This window comes from Dipodomys spectabilis, unplaced genomic scaffold (genome assembly GCF_019054845.1).
Source record: "Dipodomys spectabilis isolate Male_0828 unplaced genomic scaffold, ASM1905484v1 ptg000248l, whole genome shotgun sequence".
Lineage (NCBI taxonomy): Eukaryota > Metazoa > Chordata > Mammalia > Rodentia > Heteromyidae > Dipodomys > Dipodomys spectabilis.
This window is the reverse complement of record NW_024870925.1, coordinates 1,031,351-1,046,268: the sequence shown is the minus strand read 5'-3', so window position 1 is coordinate 1,046,268 and position 14,918 is coordinate 1,031,351. Positions and strand designations below refer to the sequence as shown.

The following is a 14,918-nucleotide window of genomic DNA, read 5'->3' as shown; positions in this document are numbered from 1 at the left end:
GCATTTTATTAGGTTCAGCTCCCTTGTTGTCTACCAGAAGGACGCTTGAATTAATTGTAGCAGGTTATTTCAGCACTGGAACATAGTCTAAAAAAAAGACAGGATGAGTGCGGGGAACTTGGCCTGCCATGGGAGGTGGCACAAATGAAGGCTTCCTGTGAAAACAGCACTGGGAAGAAGAGATGGCTTGGGGTACAAAGAGGCCTTTTTCTCCTTTGCCTTCAGAGTCCAACCACACTCCTCCTCACTAATCGGCCTTGATGGAGTTGCTTGTTACACAACTGTACAAGAGTGAGGCCTTTTGTCTGCCTGTTCCAACAATGAGGCAGAGTTCCTTCAGCAGTCCCTGGTGCCGAGAAAACCTCAGGCTACAATGGGAACAGTGAGGGGAGCCCCGGAACATGCACTGTCTTGAAAGCACTGTCTCTGCTATGAAATCATTCTATTCAAAGCAAATTTCCTAGCTGGGTGCCTTTCATCTTAGGGACTCTGGACCTTCACCGATAAAAATACATCCATACATACATGGGGAGACATGGAGTCACTTGATTTTTTTGTTTGTTTCTTTTTAGGCAGGTCCGGGGGTTGTATTAGGAGCCTAGGCACTGTGCCTGAGCTCCTTTTGCTCAAGGGTAGAGTTCTGCCCTTGAGCCACAGCTCCATTCATGGAGATTTTTTATTCCTTTGATAACTTCGAATAAGAGTGCTGTGGACTTCCTGTCCAGGCTGAATTCAAACTGGCATTCTCTACCTTACAGATTCCTGAAGAGCTAGGATTAAAGGCAGGAGTAAATAACACCTGGCTTTCGTTTATTCTTGTTCTTTTTTTCATTGTGACAAACTGAAATCTTCACAGTGTCATGCTAATGGTTTGCATTTCGAAGTAAACTACCCAGGCCTGGAATTTGATTGCCAGGACTGCCACCTACAAATGGAGGGAGATCTTGAGAAAATCTTTCCTATTCATGTGAATGCTTAATGGATTGTTATAAAAGTAACAAATAAATTTGCAATTATTTCATGATTCTCTTATAGAATGCCACACGAAAAATATTTTATTATGTCTTCCATTTTAGCTCTTTTGTATGATTCTCCCAATTAAAAAATACTGACTACTTTTACATTAATGCTACTTCATTAAATGGAGGCATAATTTAATAATAATTCATAAAATGTATAATTTAATATCCTCACATTTTCTCTCTCATATATATTGCAAACTACACATCTATCTATCTATCTATCTATCTATCTATCTATCTATCTATCTCTCACTCTCTCTCTCTGTCTGTCTATATATCTATATCCACATCTTTATCTATATCTATCAGCCATTACTATGGCTTGTTCCACAGAACTGGCTGGCAGCTCAGTTTGCCAAAGGCTTTTGTAGTACAACTGACCCTTTCATGAATTGGGCATTGTGAGCTGTGAATTAAAATCTCAGCATTGCCAGAAGTTTATATGTGGAGTCAGAAGACAATTTTGACACATGTTTTTCCTTCTCTGTGAAAGTCCTGGATCTCAGTATGATCTATAATCCTTATGCAAATACATCCATGTGATAAAATGTAATAAATGAAATAAATATTATATATGTAATAATACTAAATAAAATAAAAAACAAGGGTAATAAATATCATATGGAATAAACCCATGTACGTAAACAGATCTCATATACGAATATTTTTTTTTCAGTGCCGGGGCTTGAATTCGGGCCCTGGAAACTGGGCTGAAATTCTTGTCTTCAACGACAGTGCCACAGAGTTACCCAGACCTTGAGTTCAAATCCCAGGCCTGCAAGAAAAATGGTGCAAATTCCAAGCCAGAGCCTTGAATTTTTTGGCCAGGACTGGGGCTTGAACTAAGCTTGTGACAACTCTGCGTCAGCTTCGATCATCCTAGGCTGGGGTGCAGCCTCTGGACACACAGCCCATCCTGAGATCCTACGACCAGTGTTCAAATCTTTGGACTGGCAAAAAAGGAGAAGTGCTGGGAAAGAAGCTCAGTAATAGAGTGATTGCCTTGCATGCATAAAGCCCAGGGTTCGATTCCTCAACACCACATAAGCAGAAAAAAGCCAGAAGTAGCGCTATGGCTTAAGAGGTAGAGTGATAGCCTTGAGCTGAAGAGTTGAGGTACAACACCAGAGCCAGAGTTCTGGCCCCTAAACCGAAAAAAAAGAAAAAAAATGCAGAGGGGGAAAAAAAGGAGAAGTACAAAACTGGGAAGTTCCAGAAGGTGGTATTACATTGTTTTATCCTTTGCATTGCAACCATCCTGGGTCTAAATGACAGGGCCCAGATAGTGTACATGACCTTGCACTGCTGAAGTTTGGTGGGCTATGAGGGAAGCCATAGCCCAAACCAACAACCTAGGCCTGGGGTGCGAATCCCAGGACTGCCACCTATGAATGGAAGGAGATCCTAAGAGACACATTCTGATATACATCCATACGAATGGAATGTTGTAAAGTAATAATTACATTAGTAGTTAGTTTATGATTATATTATAAAATTATACACAATAATTATAGTACATTGACTAATTTTCAATTAATACTTTGTTATGTATTTAACCGTAATATTTAAATAAATGAAGGAATAACTTATCAATAATTGGTAGTAATATAGTATATAAAATTAGATAATATACAGACATCTGTGTCTTGTTTTATACATATATATGTGCTTACATACATATATATATATATGTAACAATCTACATATGTATTTCTACATTTGTCATTCCTGGGCTCAGTGGTAGAGGGTTTGCCTCATATATATGAAGCCTTGGGTTCAATTCTACACTATCACATGCACAGAAAAATCTGGAAGTCTCATGGCTGCTTGTTTTAAAACAAATACACATTAAAACTTTTAAAATCATATGGAATTTATTCTTAATGCAAGAATTACAATTACAATTCACCACACAACAGAGCACCCAAAATTATGCAAGAAACACTATTTTCCCCCAAATCCCAATATCTCCAAAGACTTGAATTGTTGGGGACGTTAACACACCACTTTCCCCACTAGATAGATGAACTCAGAAAAACTCAACAGAGAAAATGGAGATCTAAAAAACTGCATAGATCTGGGCTGGGATGTAGCTCAGTGGCAAAGCGCTTGCCTAGCAAGTGCAACGTCCTGGGTTTGATCCCCAGTACCAAAAAAAAAAAAAGAAAAGACACACACACAAAAAAAAAAAACTGCATAGATCAACTAGATTTAACAGACATCTATGGAATATTCCACCCAGCAGCATCAGAATATACGTTTTTCTCAGCAGCACAAGGAATATTTTCCAAAATAGACCACACTTTAGGCCACAAAGCAAACTTGTCCAAATTCAGAAACATTGAAGTTATACCTTGCGTTCTCTCACACCACAAGGGAATAAAATTAGAACTCAACACCAAAAGCCACCAAAGAAAATCCTGTAACACATGGAGGCTGAACAACACACTGTTGATTCACGAGTGGGTCATGGAAGAGATGAGAAAGGAAATTCAAATGTTCATGATATTCAACAACAATGAACATGCAAATTACCAGCTTCTCTGGGTCACAGCAAAGGCAATACTCAGGGGCAAGTTTATAGCTCTGAGTTCCTACATCAACAAATTGGAGAGATCTGAAACCAACAATTTAATGAGACATCTGAGCTTTCTTGAAAAAGAGGAGCAAGATAAACCCCAATCCAGTAGATGGAAAGAAATAATTAAAATTAAATCAGAATTAAATGAATTAGAATCCAAAAAATATAGAAAGAATCAACAAACCAAAGAGTTGATTCTTCAAAAAAATTAATAAAATTGACAGACCCTTAGCAAATCTTATCAGAAAAAGAAGAGAACGCACCCAAATAAATAAATGCAGAGATAAGAAACAACCAAGATACAGAACATTATAAGGGAATACTTCTCAAAATTTTATGCTAATAAGTTTGAAAACTTGGCAGAAATGGGACTTTTCCTAGCAAATACTGACATGCCAAAAATGAACCAAGATGAGTTAAACCATTTTAACAGGCCCATATCAAGGATTGACATAGAAACAGCAATAAGCTTTTTCTAAGAAAAGCCCAGGACCAGATGGTTTTTTAGTGGAATTCAACAAGGCCTTCAAAACAGAGCCGACACCAATATTTCTCCAACTCTTAAATAAAATTGAAAGAGAAAGTTCACTACTGAACTCATTCTATGAAGCTATGATAACCCTCATCCAAAAACCAGGCAGGGACTCATTAAAGAGAGAGGACTGTAGACCCATTACTTTGATGAACATTGATGCAAAACTCAACAAAATTTTGGCCAGTCGTCTTAAACAACGCATCCAGAAAATCATACACCACGATCAAACAGGATTCATTTCAGGGATGCAAAGCTGGGTCAATATTCGCAAATCAATTAATATAATTCATCACATAAGCAAGAGCAAGGATAAGAACCACATGATTATCTCAATATATGCAAAAAAAAGCATTTGAAAAGATCCAACACCCCTTTATGATGAAGGTTCTGGAAAAATTAGGAATCCATGGAACATTCCTCAATACAATAATGGCTATATATGACAAACCTACAGCCAGCATTATACTTAATGGTGAAAAACTAAAGTCATTTCCTCTTAACTCAGGAACAATACAAGGATGTCCACTATCACCACTTCTCTTCAATCTAGTATTAGAATTCTTATCTACAGCAATAAGACAAGATGCAAACATAAAGGTGATCCAAATAGGGAAAAAAGAAATAAAACTCTTCCTCTTTGCAGATGACATGATCTTGTATTTAAAGAATCCCATAGACACCACTCCCAAATTACTCAAGTTGATTTAAAACTTTGGCAAAGTAGCAGGGTATAAAATTAACCCCCCAAAATCAATGGTTTTTCTGTATGCCAACAATGAGTAAAGTGTTGCTGAAATTAGGAAAGCAACTCCATTTGTAATAGCCCCACAAAAAAATAAAATACCTAAGAATTAACTTAACCAAAGAAGTGAAGGACCTCAATGATGAAAACGTTAAAAACGAAAAAGGAAATCAAAACAGAACTTAGAAGTGGCAAAACTCCCATGCTCCTGGATTGGAAAAATCAACATCGTGAAAATGGCAATACTTCCCAAGGCTATCTACAAATTCAATGCAACACCTATCGAAATTCCAACCTCATTCTTCAAAGAAATAGAAGAAGCAATCCAAAAAGTCATATGGAACAATAAAAGAACCCGAATAGCTAAAACTATCCTCAATAGAAAGAACAGTGCTGGAGGAATATCAATACCAAATTTCAAACTCGACTATAAAACCATAGTAATCAAAACAGCTTGCTACTGGCACAAGAACAGACCTCAGAAGCAATGAAATAGAATTGAAAACCCAGAAATGAACCTACAGACCTATAGCCATTTAATCTTCAATAAAGGGGCTAAAAAAATAGAATGGAAGAAAGACAGCCTCTTCAGTAAATGGTGCTGGCTTGGTTAACTACTTGTAGAAAACTAAAGCTAGATGCTTATATATCACGCTGCATGAGAATCAACTCCAAATGGATCAAAGACATCAGAGGCAAAGCAGACACTGAAAACATTACAGGATGGAATAGGAGAAACCCTTTGTCTCCTTGGCACAGGCTGAAATTTTCTTAATAGAGACCCAGAAAGACAACAAATTAAAGAAAGGTTGGACAAAATGGGATTACATGAAATTGTAGAGCTTCTGCATGGCAAAGGACATAGCTTGCAAGATCAATAGAAAGCCCACGGATTGGGGAAGATCTTCACTAGCCATACAACAACGGACAAGGGTCTCATATTTAAAACATACCTGGAACTCAAAAAATTAAATCCCCCAACAACAAATCTTCAAAGAAACAATTGCCCAATAAATAAGTGGGCTAAATACTTAAAGAGAAACTTCTCTGAAGAGGAATGAAAAAGGGCCAATACATTCTTTAAGAAATGCTCAACCTCCCTAGCCATAAAAGAAATGCAAATCAAAACAACATTGAGATACCACCTCGTCCCAGGTAGAATGGCTATAATCAAAACTCTAATAACAACAGATGCTGGAGGAGATGTGGACAGAAGTAAACCCTACTGCACTGTTGGTGGGAGTGTAAACTTGTTCAACCTCTTTGCAAAGGAGTATGGAAGTTCCTCAAAAGACTCCACATAGAGCTCACCTATGACCCAGCAATCCAACTTTTGGGCATTTACACAAATGTTCACAAACAAGACCACACTAAAGGTACCAGCACGATATGTTTATTGCAGCATTATTTACCATAGCTAAGATATGGAATCAACCCTGATGCCCCTCAGTAGATGAATGGATCAAGAAAATGCGACACACACACACACACACACACACACACACACAAAATGGAATTCTTTGCGTCCATCATAAAGAATGACATTGCCCCATTTGTTAGTACATGGAAAGACTTGGAAAAAATTATATTAAGTGAAGTAAGCCAGGCCCAAAGAAATATAGGTCCCATGGTTTTCCTTATTTCCAATAAATAGTATATGTCTGAATCAAGCAGAAAAGCTCAGATAAATTTATGTTAGGGAAATGAACCCTAAATATGTACTCAAATGCTGTTTTCTTTCATGCGATTGTTTCTAACACATTTATAAGATGATATCTTTGTTGCTTTGTATGTCCCTCCCCCATTGTATAACCCCTGCTTTCACTGTATTTGATGTTAGTATAATTTGTGGAGGGTAAGGGAAAAAACGAATCGTTTAAATAGAGATACAGGTGGAAATATTGCAACAATGAGATGTACAAGTCGTTATGTCGAAAACGAACTTTACAACTTTGGTTGTAAAGTTTGTGGGGGGTGATTGGAGGCTTGAATGGGGGGATAGGGGAAGGATGGAATGGGAAGGGGAAACAAAGGAGGATGCTACAATGCTTGATAAGAAATATACTCATTATCTTGCCCATGTAATTGTAATCCCTTTGTACAGTATTTTCACAATAAAAACAAATAATAATCTAGAAAAAAAATAATTACAATCACCATTACTATGCCAAGAAGCTAGGCTTAACACCTTTATAACTTTTAAAAACATCCTAATTGTAGAACATCATTGAAAGCAAGTTACATTATACAAATAAACTTTTTAACCCTCTTTTGAAGGCCATTTTAATTTTAATTTTAACACATACAAGGGGCAGTTTTAGCAATACTAATCAGATCATCACATCACTCATTTTAACCATCATGTTTTCAGGGTCTATCTGCAGGGAAAAGGGACAGAACAAAGATGGGCAACTCAGCCCCTCCTATGGAATGTGCCTGCACCCAATCTGACTCTTTCAGGTTAGATGAACTGCGTTTGTGCCAGCTTGCCCTCTTTTACCATGTGTGGACTCCTCCCAGGGCCAGTCCCACCATCTATGAAGCACCCCACCCCTGGGTCGGTCCCACCATGCATGACCAGCTTAACTACACTTCTGCCTATTCAGCCTCACCCCTAAATATAGATCTTAGGTAGTCTTCTAAATTTTCCCTTTTTTGGGGGGTAGGGAGGTTTGAATAAAATACAGTTTTAGACAGACAGAACATGTCATGTTTTGTAACAGTGCTAAATTGACCTTTCCATTTAAATTTTTAATATTTATCCTGAAATTTTAGCCAAGGGAACTAAATCCCAAACTGCCAAAGCATTTAAAAATATTAAAATTTAAAATAACAGATTTTCTAATTTTTACCTTAAAGAATCCTTAAAAAGCCATTTAAAACAATGTGAAAGTTTTTTAAATTTTTAGTAATGTCTAAACCTCTTAACCTTTTACATTTTAAACTTAAATTCACCCAATTTTTACAGCATGTTGACAATTTTTATCTTGAACATGTTTACAAACACATAGAAAACACACAGATCTTAAAGCGTGCATAAATCAAAATCAGTTTTACATAGATTTTTTCAAAGTTTTTTTAACAAAAATTTAAGAAAGTATTTTTTTAAACTAAGTACCTTTGTTAAGCTTCATTTTCCCAGGGCTCGCTTGTTTAGCAAGGCAATTCATCAACGGATCTTTTGAATCCCACCTGTTGGAGAAGAGCTGGTTGAAGGGGTCACCTAAAACTAAACTGGCCTGAATTTTATCCAATTTTAGACAAGAGCACTTTACAAATTCTTACATTGTCAGGACTCGCTGAAAAATCCAAACCAGGTACATAGCCTTCCACACTCTCTGCTCAGGCAGCCTCCACAAGGAGACAATTCAGCCCAAGACCTGAAAGGAACCAGACTAGTCCAGCAACCTTACATACCTCACAGTGACTCGAGCCTAGCAGGTCTGTGGCTGAGCCCAGCCAGAGGCTAGAACTTTTATTTCCTCAGAGATGTTCAAATAAATAACAAAAATATAAATAAACACAAAAACCAAGAATCCACACTTAAAACAGGTACCAATTCTAAAACAGAACTAGACAACAGCCAAAAGCAGAGTTGGGGACTAATGGGCCCTCAGTTCATTCCTACTAGAACTGCGCCATTCTCAATCAGCAAGCTGAATTCAGAAACTGCTGAGTGAGCTGGCCACCCTCACCCAGAATTTCCCCACCTCAAAAATAGAACAGAAACGACACCAAAGTAAACAAGACAGACAAGTGGCCACAAAGACAAAATCAGATCTCCATGAATTGGGCAACATCTTACCACCAGAGGATTTCTTTTTTCCTTTTTTTTTTTTAGATTCCTGCAAATGTTGATCCAGAGACCTTCCAAGGTGGAGGAGAATTCTCAGTCATCATGGGGCAAGGGAAAAAAGACCCTGGAAGCCATCCCCTCAGACTGACAGTCTCCCCCCCCATACTCAGACCCTCTGGGCCAAGGCCCGAGGCTAAGATCTTGCTGGTGGCACTTGGTGGTCAGTGGCAGATTCATCTGGCTTAGAGTTTTCCCTGCAGGCCCCTTTCAAAGTTATTGCTAGATCCTGCAGGTTCTCCCTTCCCCCACTGCCTCCTCTTCTAGAGAATAAGTCAACCTTTGATGTCATCCTAAAATTCCAAAATATTAAAACGGGAGAGCGGCTGAGGTGAAAGGAGCGTCTGGCCACCCCATTCGGGGGGCTCCAGGATGCCCGCTGATCCGAAAATGAAAGTTAAATGAACAAGGAAAGGAAAGAAAGAGAGGCGCTGAATTAAAATGGCAACTACAAATGAGACAAAGAGAGCATGCATGTTGATCTCGAGCTCGAATCCACCCCTAAGCCACGGTTGTGGAGGCCAGACGAGTTCCTGTCCCATAGGATGGCGGAGGCCGATGAGTCCCTACCCGGGAGGTGGATAATCTACCCTTAACCCAGAGTAGCAGAGGCCGGACAAGTCATGGTCCAAAAGACGACAGAGTGAAGCGAGACTCCACTGGGGAAGGCTTCCCCAAGGTCCCAGGGAATTTCTTCAACTCGCCTGCTGGCTACCTTGTAGCACATCTACCAACGTTTCTTGCCAGCTCTAAAACCCTACTTGCAAATCAAACACATAACACGCAACATAAAGCAGCTGCACCCCCTCTTACCGGCTAGCTGGACGACTCGCTGATCAGGTATCTGTGTGGCTTATGGGGGGGCTATCCCGGACAAGCTCCCACATAAAGTGCTCAGATTTCAGACGCCCCCTCTCAGACCACCAGAGACCATGATCAATGCAAACAGCAAAGAGTCATTTATTGCAAGCTGGAGCTTGGTCCTATGTGTACTTGTAACTGGTGATGCTAAGAGGCCCCAAGCATAAAATTGACACAGCTTTTATAGTATCAAACAAACAAGTTTAGGGGGTTTCCACACAAGCAAGTTCACAAGTTCAGGGGGTTTATGTCCACCCTGATCACACTTCCCTTTTTCAGCTGGAACACCTGGGCAACTGTCCTGTTCTTTAAAGGTGGGCAGGGTTGGTGGCCACCTGCGGTTTTTCTGAGAACTATTTTTCTCTTTGGCAGCACAGCTCTCTTTGGGGGTTACTTTGAGGGCAGCACAGCTCATGGGGCTTGATCTTAAAATGGAATTACTTTAGCTCTTCAGTTAGGTCCTGAGTTCAAACACCAGGAATGGTGTATGCACACACACACACACACACACACACACACACACACACACACACACACACACACACACACACACACCACATGGAGGCACCTTTGCCAATAATATATCATTCCATTATGTTCAGCTCCCTAATTGTCTGCCAGAAGGACTCTTGAATTAATTGTAGCAGTTTGTTTCAACACGGAAATATAGTCTTACAAAGACAGCATGAGTGCAGGGAACTTGGCCTGCCACAGAAGGTGGCACAAATGAAGGTTTCCTATCAAAACAGACCACTGGGGAGAGAGATAGCTTGGGGGTACAAACAGGCCTTTTTCTCCTGACCTTCAGAACCTGCGCACATTCATCCTCATTAATTTGCCCGGATGAATTGTTTGTTATGCAGCTTTACAGAAGTGAAACTTTTTGTCTGCCTGTTCCAACAATGAAGCCGACTTCCTCCAGCAGCCTGGGGTATGGAGACCCCTTAGGCTACACTGGGAACACTGAGGGAGCCCCGAAACATGGATTGTCTTGAAAGCACTCTGTGCTATGAAATCATTCTATTCAAAGCAAATTTCCTAGCTGGGTGCCGTTCTTCATAGCAACTCTGGATCTTCACTGACACAAATGCATGCATACATACACAGACACATGGAGTTACTGGCTCTTTTTTTTTGTGGCAGGTCCTGGGCTTGAACTGTGAGCCTAGACATTTTCCCTGAGCTCCTTTTGCTCAAGGAAACATTTTATTGTATCTTAAACCATGATTACCCTAGGCTGTGGTGCAACTATTACACCCACAGATGATCCAGGGATCCTAGGACCAGAGTTCAACTCCCAGCACTGGCAAAAATACATTAAACCAACAAAAATGGAGGAGGAAAAACCAGGAAATGTTACACAACAGTTTTTACTTTTGTTTCCTTAGCACTGTGACCCTCCTGAGTCTCAATGACTTGGCTTGAAAATTGTATGTGACCTTGCATGGATGATGGCTGAGGGGCTGTCAGTGAAGCCTGAGCCAAACCAGACACCTAGGCCCTGAGATCGATCCTAGGACTGCCACCTACACACAGCTGAAGATCCTAGGAAACTCATTCCTATCTATAGGAACATTAATAGAATATTTGAAATTTATTAATTGAATTACTAACTAGCTAGTCATTCCAGTATAAGATTGTATGCAATAAATATAGGTCATTGATTAATTAATACTTTGTTAATTCTTCTACCATGATAATTGGAAGCATAATTTTATACCAAATAATTGGTAGTAATAGAATATATAAAAATAAGGTACAGACAACACTCTTTATATTGGGTTATACACTAGATTCTACATAAATGTCTATCTGTCTCTCTCTGTATATATTTATAGATGCATATACAGATGTAAATACACACACACATGCACGCACACACACAAACACACACACACTGCAATCTAAACATCTACCTGTTTATATATTGGCCATTCCTAGGGCTTGATCTCAGGTCCTCAAATTGGCCTGCCAACTTCACTTGCATCAGACTGGTGTGCTAACATTTAACCATTCATGAAGTGGGCCTGCTAGGCCCTGAGTTCAAGTCAGAGAATTGCCAAAAACTTAATCCTGTTCGAAAAGCCAATTGTTCCACTTGTTTTCTGTATCGATGAAAGTCCTGGGTCTCAGGAATGATGTAGAATACATAGGCAAAGCTATGTCTTATGTAATAGGATGCAAAATGTTATATGTGTAATCATGCTCACTCTCAAATACATAAGAAATAAAACACAAAATAAAATGAATACACTAACTGCAATATGCAATAAACATGTGTATGTAAATATGAATCATGTATTTCAAATATATACGAATATTATTTTTTCAAGTACTAGGATTTGAATTCAGGCCCTGGGAACAGGCCTGACTTTCTTGTCTTCCAGCCCGGTGATCTTTCCATCCCCCACAGTGCTACAGATTTACCCACATCCTGAGTTCAAATCCCAGGCCTGGCAAAAACAATGGCCTGAATTCCAGGCCAAGGAGCCTCATAATATTTTAAATATTAAAATATTTTAAATATGTATGTATGCATGTATTTTTATTTTCTCAAGCACAGGGCTTGATCTCAGGTAGTGGCAATTTTGCCTCAGCATTGATCACTCTAGGCTGGGGTGCAACCACTGGACCCAAAGCCAAACCTGGGTTCCTGGGCCTCAAATGCTGACAGGAAAACAATAAGAAATAATGCGACGCAGAAAAATAAAAACTGGCAACTTACCAGTTTTACATTTGTTTTCTTTGCAAAGTGACAATTCTGGGACTGAATGACACGGCTGCAAAATGTTGGTAACCTGGCATTGCTGAAAGCTGGTGGGCCACCAGGGGAGCCTTAGGCCAACACAGCAACATAGGCCATGTGTTTGAAGCACAGTCCTGACCCCTACCAATGGAGGGAGATACTAAGAGTCTCGTTCCTATTCATAGGATTACCGATGGAAGATTATGAATGGCAAAGTTGAATTAGTTGTTTCTGAATACTACTATACAATTAGATGGAGTGATTTTAGGTGACCAATGGATTTTAATGAATATTTTTGACACATTCAAAGAATAGTATTAATTACATGGATGCAATAGTTTTGGGACAGTTGTTGCTTTATTAATAATTCATTAAGGATGAAAACAAGAATTCTAATTACATGGAGGCATAATAAATACCCAAGAATTGGTAGGAATGCAGTCTATATACAGGAATAATGTATAGACATCACTGGCACTCTATAAAGATCTATATTTACTTGTGTACTACCATCTGCATGTCAATCTGTTCTTATTTTGTCAACCCCTGGGGCTCAATCTCAGGTGCTAGAAATGCTTGTTAGCTCAATATGCCCCAGGCTGGCGTGCTGACACTCACCCATTCATGAATTGGGACTTATAGGCTTTGAGTTCTAATGCCAGCACTCACAAAAATTGAATCGTGGAGTAAGAATCCCATGGTGACACATGTTTTCTGATTCTTTGAAAGTCCTGGGTGTAAGGTATGAAGTTACATACATAGGCAAATCTATATCTTATGTAATACATGGAGTAAATATTTCATGTGTAATAACAGTCAATAAAATAAATAGTAAATAAATTAATAAAAAATAAAACGAATAACTACACTAAGTGCAATATGTGGTCAACATATGGGGCTCGATCTCAGGGCCTGGGAACTGCCTGGCCGATGAATTGGCTAGAGGCTTCTGTGCTGACAGTCACCCATTCATGAATTGAGCCTTCTAGGCCCTGAATTTAGATCCCAGTACTGCCAAAAATGTAATGGAGGAGGAAGAAGCCGAGCGTCACACATGTTTTCTTTTCTTTTAAAGTGCTCAGTGACAGGATGTATAATTCAGATGCAAATATATATGCTATGTAATAGGATGCCATAAATGTAAAAAATGTCATTGGTGGAAGAATTGTCACTACAATAAATGAAAAACAGATTGAATTATTAGTGAATCATTCTAGGATAAAATTAGACACACTAATTATAGGACATGGATTAAGTTTAATATTTTGTTAAGCATTAATAGAAAGAAAATTGCATGGAAACATAAATACCTAATAATTGGTAGTAACACATGATGCATAATTTAATTATATAGACATCTGTCGCATTCTATAAAATATGTAATTTATTTACAGATGTATGTACTTATAATTTTAATTAATGCTTTATTAATTGTTAACTGAGACACATGATTAAATGGAGACATAACTTAATGCCTAAAAATTGGTAGCAATATTATCTATAAATTAATAATGTACAGACATCTTTTGTGTATAGAAAATTATACACAGCAACCTCTATCTATTTATAACTCTTTCACTCCTGGGGCTTGTTGGTTAAGTGCTTGACTAGTAAGCACGAAACCCTGGGTTCGAACCCTCAGTGCCACATAAAAAGTAAATCTAGAAGTTCTGCTGTCTTTCAATCAACTGAGTGCTAGCCTTGAGCACAAACACTTAGGGACAGTGTCAAAGCCCTTACTCAAGTCCTAGGACTGCCAAAAAAAAAAAAAAAAGGTAGAATATACTCACTGCAACTATAGAAGGATAGGACATCAAATACCTCATCACAGAGAAAGCTAGGAGTCTGGTGCTGACAGCTGTCACCTAACCTGACTTAGCCAGATGTAAACTGCTGAAACCCAGCTCCATGGGTTACCCCCATCATTTTGGCTTACCCTGGCTTAACCCAGACATCTTGGCTGCTTGGGGGCTTTAAATCCTGGCAGGAAGTCTGCTAGAATCTTTGAAATATGGCTTGAAATGGTAGAGCACTAGCCTTGAGCAAATGTTATTAGAATAGTATCCCCGTGTTTTGAGCTCAAGCGCCATAACTAACCTCCCCCAAAATAAAAACACCCCACTAAACCAATAGATACGAAATGATCCTCGAAGAATGTGAAACCACCTTAATTCTAATTATAGCTTGTGGAACAGAGCTTTGTGCTGAGTACTCCATAGGGTGATCTGTGCTGAGTCCTGCACATGCCATGGTGCTATATGCTGAGTCCTTCACAAGGTGGAGTGTGCTGAGTCCTGCATTGGTGCTGGGTGCTGAGACTCTCACAGGATGCTGTGTGCTGAGTCATGCAAAGAGTGCCATGTGCAGTGTCTTTCACAGGGTACATTCTTTTAACTTGTCCTTGTAAGAGCTCCATAACTGAGATGATTATGCAGACAAGAATATTGAGGCTCAGATAGGTCCCCATGGCAGGAACAAAATTATTTATTACTGAAGACTAGTGAGTTGTCTCCTGCGGACAATTGTTTTGTTTTGTATTTTCTCAGTCATGAACCTTGAACTAGGGGCCTAGGCACTG

At 39.2% G+C, this 14,918-nt stretch overlaps 1 long non-coding RNA gene across 4 annotated transcripts in view; it reads right to left on the bottom strand.

Annotated features, from left to right (window-relative positions):
• LOC122124812 overlaps positions 1 to 9,723 on the bottom strand; it is a 34,124-nt gene extending 24,401 nt beyond the window's left edge. For all 4 annotated transcript variants that reach the window (XR_006150662.1, XR_006150660.1, XR_006150661.1 and 1 more), the window contains exons 1-2: positions 9,547 to 9,723; positions 7,999 to 8,072 (exon numbers count right to left, since the gene is read on the bottom strand). This is a non-coding gene — a long non-coding RNA (uncharacterized LOC122124812). The remainder of the gene's footprint in view (positions 1 to 7,998; positions 8,073 to 9,546) is intronic.
• Positions 9,724 to 14,918: the final 5,195 nt, after the last annotated feature.